This window comes from Balaenoptera ricei, chromosome 17, assembly GCF_028023285.1.
Source record: "Balaenoptera ricei isolate mBalRic1 chromosome 17, mBalRic1.hap2, whole genome shotgun sequence".
NCBI lineage: Eukaryota > Metazoa > Chordata > Mammalia > Artiodactyla > Balaenopteridae > Balaenoptera > Balaenoptera ricei.
In genome coordinates, this window is record NC_082655.1 from 14,686,728 (window position 1) to 14,693,515 (window position 6,788).

A 6,788-nucleotide genomic window follows, 5' to 3' on the forward strand; every position below is an offset into this window, starting at 1 on the left:
AAAAATAAAATATGGTGAATGAACTGACAATGATCCTTAAATATAAAATAAATATGAAGAGTATGTTTATTAAAAAAATTTAATAGCAAAGCAAAAAATAAAATCTGAAAAAGTTTTTTAAAAAGTAAAAAGAAAGACATACAGATGGCAAACAGGCACATGAAAAGATGCTCAACGTCACTAATCATCAGGGAAATGCAAATCAAAACCACAATGAGAAACCACCTCACACCTGTCAGAATGGTGATTATCCAAAAAACAACAAATAACAAGTGTTGGTGAGAATGTGAAGAAAAGGGAACCCTAGTAATGTAATGTGGTAGTGTAAATTGGTACAGCTGCTATGGAAAAGAATATGGAGATTCCTCAAAAAGTTAAAAATAAAACTACTATACGATCCAGTAATTCTACTCTTGGGTATTTACCTGAAGAAAATGATAACACTAATTTGTAAAGATATATGCTCCCCTATGTTCATTGCAGCATTATTTACAATAGCCAAGATATGGGAGGGACTTAAGTGTCCATTAGTAGGTAAATGGATAAAGAAGATGTGGTATGTACATACAGTGGAATATTAGCCATAAAAAAGAATAAAATCTTGCCATTCATGACAACATAGAAGGACACTGAGGATATTATGCTGAGTGAAATAAGTCAGACAGAGAAAGACAAATACTGTATGATTTCACTTATATGTGAAATCTGAAAAACAAAACAAATGAACAAACATAACTAAACAGAAACAGTGTCATAGATACAGAGAACAAACAGGTGGTTGCCAGAGGAGAGTGGGGTGGGAGGAAGTGAGAAATAGGTGAGGGAGATTAGGAGGTACAAACTTACAGTTACAAAATAAATGAGTCACGGGTATGAAATGTGCAATGTGGGGAATATAGCCACTACTAATGTAATATCTTTGTATGGTGACAGATGGCAACTAGAATTATCATGGTGATCATTTTGAAATGTATAGAAATATGGAATCACTCTGCTGTATACCAGGAATTAACATAGTGTCGCAGGTCAGTTATGCTTCAGAAACAAACAAACTCACTCATAGGAAAAGAGGCAGATTTGTCTCTACCAGAGGTGGGAGGTGGGGAAGGGGAGATTGGAGGAAGGTGGTCAAAAGGTGCAACCTTCCAGTTGTAAGATAAACAAGTACTAGGGATGCAATGTACAACATGATAAAGATAATTCACACTGCTGTCCGTTATAACTGAAAGTTGTTAGGAGAGTAAGACCTGAGAGTTCTCATCACAAGGAAAAGAAATTTTTTTTCTATTTATTTAATGTTGTATCTTCATGAGATGACGAATGTTCACTAAACCTACTGTGGTGTCATTCCATGATGTATGTAAGTCAAGTCATTATGTTATAGACCTCAAACTTATACAGTGTTGTATATCAATCATGTCTCAATAAAGGAAAAAAAATAATTTTTTTTTTAATCTTTAAGAAAATTTTAAAAATAAAAATAAAATTGTATTTAGTAAAAAAAAAAAAAATACTGGGAATTCAAGAGGACAGCTCCAATGAATATGAGGGTGTTTCTGTTTTGTTTTCTGAATTTTTTTTTCTGTCATTTCATTGAGAGTTAAGCTAGAGCTCAATTTTGCCATCAACATTAGAGTAGGACGAGCCAGAGGTCAGCCCAAGTTCTGTCACTGGTTCAAATCCTTACTTCTAAGCCTCAGTTTCCTCTTCTGTAAAATGGGCTTGTGGCAGAGTTGTCCAAATGAGAAACGGACACAATAAACATTTTGGACTGAGCTGCTCAAAAATGTACCTTGCCCACCTTCTTGCCAATTTCTCTTTCCTTCTCCATGCCTGGAACCTAAGATCAGGGGCAGGGAACCCTGAGGTAGACCATGGCATCTCCCATCTTCAACCAAAATACACCGTCTGAGAGGAGATTCAACTGTCATTGCCCCAGGGAGGGTGTCCCCAGAATAAGTGACACCACCAGGGCCAGTGGATGCTTCGGTGGGAATTGGGGGAGATTATGGACCACCTCCTAGATAGCGAGGGGGCACCCCTGCACCTTCTCTTTTGGGGCTGCAGCAGGGATTTCCCTCGAGAAGACGCTCTTTCTTCCTTGCCTTCTGACCAGCCCGTGGAGTCCACTTGCCTGGCGTTTCACATCCCCGAGGCAGCTTCTACCCCTTTCAAGGGCAGTGCCCAGGAGGCCCAAGTCACCTACCCCAGAGCAGCCATTGTTTCCATGGTGTCCCATGAGCCTGGGCAGAAGCCAGATTTGGGGGGAGGCATCGAGAACATTCCCAGAGGTCCCTAGGCCATCGGTGGCCTCCCACATCCACAGAGCATGGCTCCAAGCACCACCATCATCATCGTATCAGCCATCGTCACCCTTGCCAACGTCTGCACAGCCTTCCTGTCATGAGCCCCCTCAAAGTGGCAGATCATTTGTGGGCATGAGGACACTCAGACTTCACCAAGCCCTGTGAGGTGGGCTCTGCAGTCTCTCCCTCCCGAGCGGCTTCAGAGTAGTTAAGCTAAATGGCCAAGGTCACACAGCTAGTAAGAACAGAGTTAGGACTTGCCCTACGACATCAGTATCCATCAGGCTGCAAAGCCGGCACTTTTACCTCTTACAGTCCTCACACCGTATTGCCTCTCTTCCCCGGGGAGAGGCAGGATGTGGGGTCTCAACACGCTTCCCCCTGGGGAGGCAGGGGGGGCTAAGCCTTCTCTGGCACTGCCCTGAGGGTGACTCACAGCCCTCAGCCAACTCCTCTCAGGAAGCACTAGGTTAATTGCGGTCCATTGTTGCTCTCTCTGCATAAGAATAAGTGTGAGTAACTGCGGAACAGAAAGGAAGCAGTTCCTGAGTAGGGGACACAGATAGAGGAGGGGGGATTCTTGGCAAAAGGAGGTGTCCCTTTCCGGAGCCGGGAGGCCTGAGCTCCACCTCACCCGGGGCAGAGAGAAGAAGAGAGCCAGGGGGCCTCTGCCCCGCACTCAGGGATGCCCTGAAAGTATATTCCGAACACCCTCCATGTGCCAGGCATGGGGAGACGTGCAAGAGTGGGGACTGGGGCCGAGGCAATTCTGAAGCCCGGTGGCCAGGAGAGAAGTTTGAAATCGCTTCTGTGGGCAGAAGAGAGGGTACTTGGGAAACCAAGGAGGTTGCCGGGCAGGGTTGAGAAGCAGGAGTGATGGAGAACACAGATCTGTGGAGCAAGGGAGGGCCTGCGGGCACGGACAATGCGACTGCATTGGGGAAGGAAGACATGAGTCCAGATTTACAGAGGCTCTCGACACCCTGCCAGCCTGCTCCCACAAGGCGGGACACATACGTGAGTGGCCACTGGAATTAAACGAGGCGGCCTGGTTTCCAGAGCAGGTGCTGCCACTTGCCTGGAGTGGGGGAAACTTGAATGAATCAGTGCACCCTCTGTGGGCACAAAAAACACAGACATCAAGGACAGCACTTCTGGCTGGACCCCAATGGTCAATGGCTCAGAGCGAAGCCAGAGGGAGAGAAAGCAGATGGTCAATGGGGTGGCCTAATGCTACTTCTCAGAGCATTCACCAAAAGTCTTTGTCAAATATAATAAAGTCTGGATCCCTCCATGCCCTGCCTACTCTAACTTCATCTCCTAGTCATGTTCCAGACACACCTTCTCTATATAAACATGGCAGCCACTTTCTGTCTCAGGGCCTTTGCACATGCTGAGTCTGTTTCTAAAAGCCTCTTCCTCACCACCTGCCCATTTCTCCTCCCCACCAACTCCCATTCATCCTTTAGGTTTTAGCTGAGATGTCCCTTCCCCAGAGAGACCTCTCTGAACCCCCAATCTAAATTAGCTGAGTCACTCTGTTACTCCTGCTCCCAGCATCCAATGATTACAGTTCCTCTATGTCACTGACCATCATAGGAAAATTATCTGTGCAATTGTTTGATTAGTGCCTGCCCCTACTCCCCACCGCCCCAGACTACAAGTGCCATCAGGCCAGCAACCACATCTATTTCACCTACCAGTGTCTCCTCAGTTACCCTTTGTTGATAGGAAGAAAGGAAGGGAGGGAGGGAGGGAGGCTAACTGGAATGGTGGTGGAAAGAAGGAAGCAGGGAGAGACGAGGGAGGGGTCCCTGGCCCGAGGCAGCAGAATGGGGCCAGCCCTCCGTGGGGACAGCGCAGGCCACTTACAGCGCATATACCCCGTTGCTCTCTGCCCTCCCTAGCAGTGTTCAGCCATGGCTGGGTGCCTCAGGTGGGAAGGAGGAGACAGAGAAGGGCAGGCCAGAGTCCACCTCCCTCGGAGCCTCACCTAGAGCCCCTGGCCTGTGTAGCCCCTTCCGAGGCAGCCTCTGCGCTCTGCCCCACAGCAGCTCAGTATGGAGAACAAGATCCTTAACTTCTGGGAGCCTCACCTGTCTCTTCTGTAAAGCGAGATAAAGCACCAACCTCCCACTGACTCTGAGCTCTGGGAGACGGAATGAGATGGTGGCCCTAAGGCACCCATCACCTTACCTGGCCCAGCACAAGTGTTCAGCAACTGTGAAGCCCCCCTGGTCCTGTCTCTTCGCTCTCCTCTGGTCCGCTTCTCAGCCCTCCCGACAGCCACCGCCTCCTGCAGATGAGTGTCTGTACTCAGGGCCCAAAAGGGAGAGAAGAAGGTAAGAAAGAATGTGGGTAGCTTTAGGGAACACTTGACAGTCAGGATTCCAGAATCCTGCCTATCTTGAAGTCATGACTGCCCCTCTCCAGCTGTGTGACCTTGGCAAGTGACTTAACCACACTGTGATTCAGTTTCCCCATCTATAAAATAAGGGTCATAACAGTGCTCATCTCAGCTTTAAATCAGGGAGTGCCACCCACTTTTCCCTTTGCTCAGTCCCCTGGCCTTGAGTTCAGCTGCTGGCTCCCTTAGAGTTACTGCTCTGTAAACCCAGGGAAGCCCTCGGCCCCCGTTCCTTTTCCTGGTTCAGTGAGGAAGGGTCTGGGAAACAAAGCTTTGGTCTGGGGGCTGGGGAGCCCTGGGCCTCCTCCTAGCTTTTGTACTAAGTCACTTCCCTTCTCTTGGCCTCAGTTGGCCCCATCTCTGAAAGAAAGGGGTTCAACTTGGGGGTGGTTCGAAACCTAAACTAAAAATTAGAATTACTCGGGGGGAGAATTTTTAAATAGCTATGGCTTCCTTCTGTTTAATAACCTGCCTTTTCCACTATTGTATAGACATCTTTCCATTTGAATAAATGTAGTTCTATGTAACTAAAAAATAAAATACAAATGAATAATAAAATTAATCTCCCTGTTTCTTTGTACTTTTAACAATATGTCACCTAGACAATTTAAAATTACACACATGCTGGAATCTAAAAAAACAATATACATGAACTTATTAACAAAACAGAAACAGACTCACAGACATAGAAAAACAGACTTACGTTTACCAAAGGGGAAAGGGGGTGGGGGAGGGATAAATTAGGGGTTTGGGATGAACAGATACACACTATTATATATAAAATAGATAACCAACAAGGACCTATAGAGCACAGGGAACTATATTCAATCTCTTGTAATAACCTATAATGGAAAAGAATCTGAATAACCTATTATGGAAAGAAAACTGAATCACTTTGCTGTACACCTGAAACTAACACAACATTGTAAATCAACTATCCTTCAATTAAAAAAAGAGCCCCCCACCAAAAAAATAAAATAGAATTACACACACGCTCACATCTGTGGCTTACATTGCACTTCCTTTGGACAACACTGGTCTAGTTGACTCCTTAGGCTTTGTCCCACTTAGATTAGAGTATGGGATGACAGCCTGTCCCTTCTTGTTCAAAAGTTCTTCCTCGGGGCAGAAGGCAGCTGCATTAATTAGGCTTTTGTTGCATAACAAACCATCCCAAAATATAGTGGCTTAAAAGGAGCATTTATTTAGCTACCAGCTCTGTGAGCCTGCAATTTGGGCCAGGCTCAGCTAGACGGTTCTTCTGTCGATCTCAGCTGGTCATACTCAGTGTCCAGAGTCAGCTGGGCAGCTCTGATTCCAGGGCTTAGCTGGCTGTGGCCAGAGTGACAAAGGAGCTGAGTCTGTGTCTCTCATCACCCACCAGGCTAGCCCAGGATTATTCCCACAGTGGTCCTGAGGTTCCGAAAGCTAGAGAATAGGAAGCTGCAGGACCTCTGGAGGCCTAGGCTCAGAACTCACTCCATGGCACTTGTGCCACAGCTATTGTCCAAAGCAACTGAGAGTGCCAGCCTAGATTCAAGGGCTGGAAAAACAGACTGCCTCTGTAGTGAGAAGAATTGGGACCATTTTTGCAAACCACTTTCACAAGCTGAGTGGCCCCAAACCAGGAAAGGACTCGCCTTGTTCCCCAGACACTGCTCTCTGCCAGGACCTCGCTGTGACTTTCATGGGCCTTAGGCAGTTTGCCTCCATGGGCCCCTTCCTCCATAAAATAAATTAACAACTAACGTTATATTTTATGACTACATTGGTATAATGATGGACATATTCATTTTTTCTTCTGATTTTAAAAGAAATGAAAATTGAACCATTTGCGTGGGCCCCTAGAAGTATACTGGGCCCTAGGTATTGGGTGTCGGGTGCCAGACAGACAAGTCGGTCTTGCTCTTGGTGGCTGAGCTGGCACAGGGCACCCCAGGCCTGAGTGGCTCAGAGGCCCAGCAATTGCTCAGCTACCTGGGTGACGGAGGAGGGGGCAGGTGTCCTCTGAATGAGTTACATATTTCCCCAATTAACTGTGTTTCTAACACCTTATGAGAACCTCAGTACTTTGT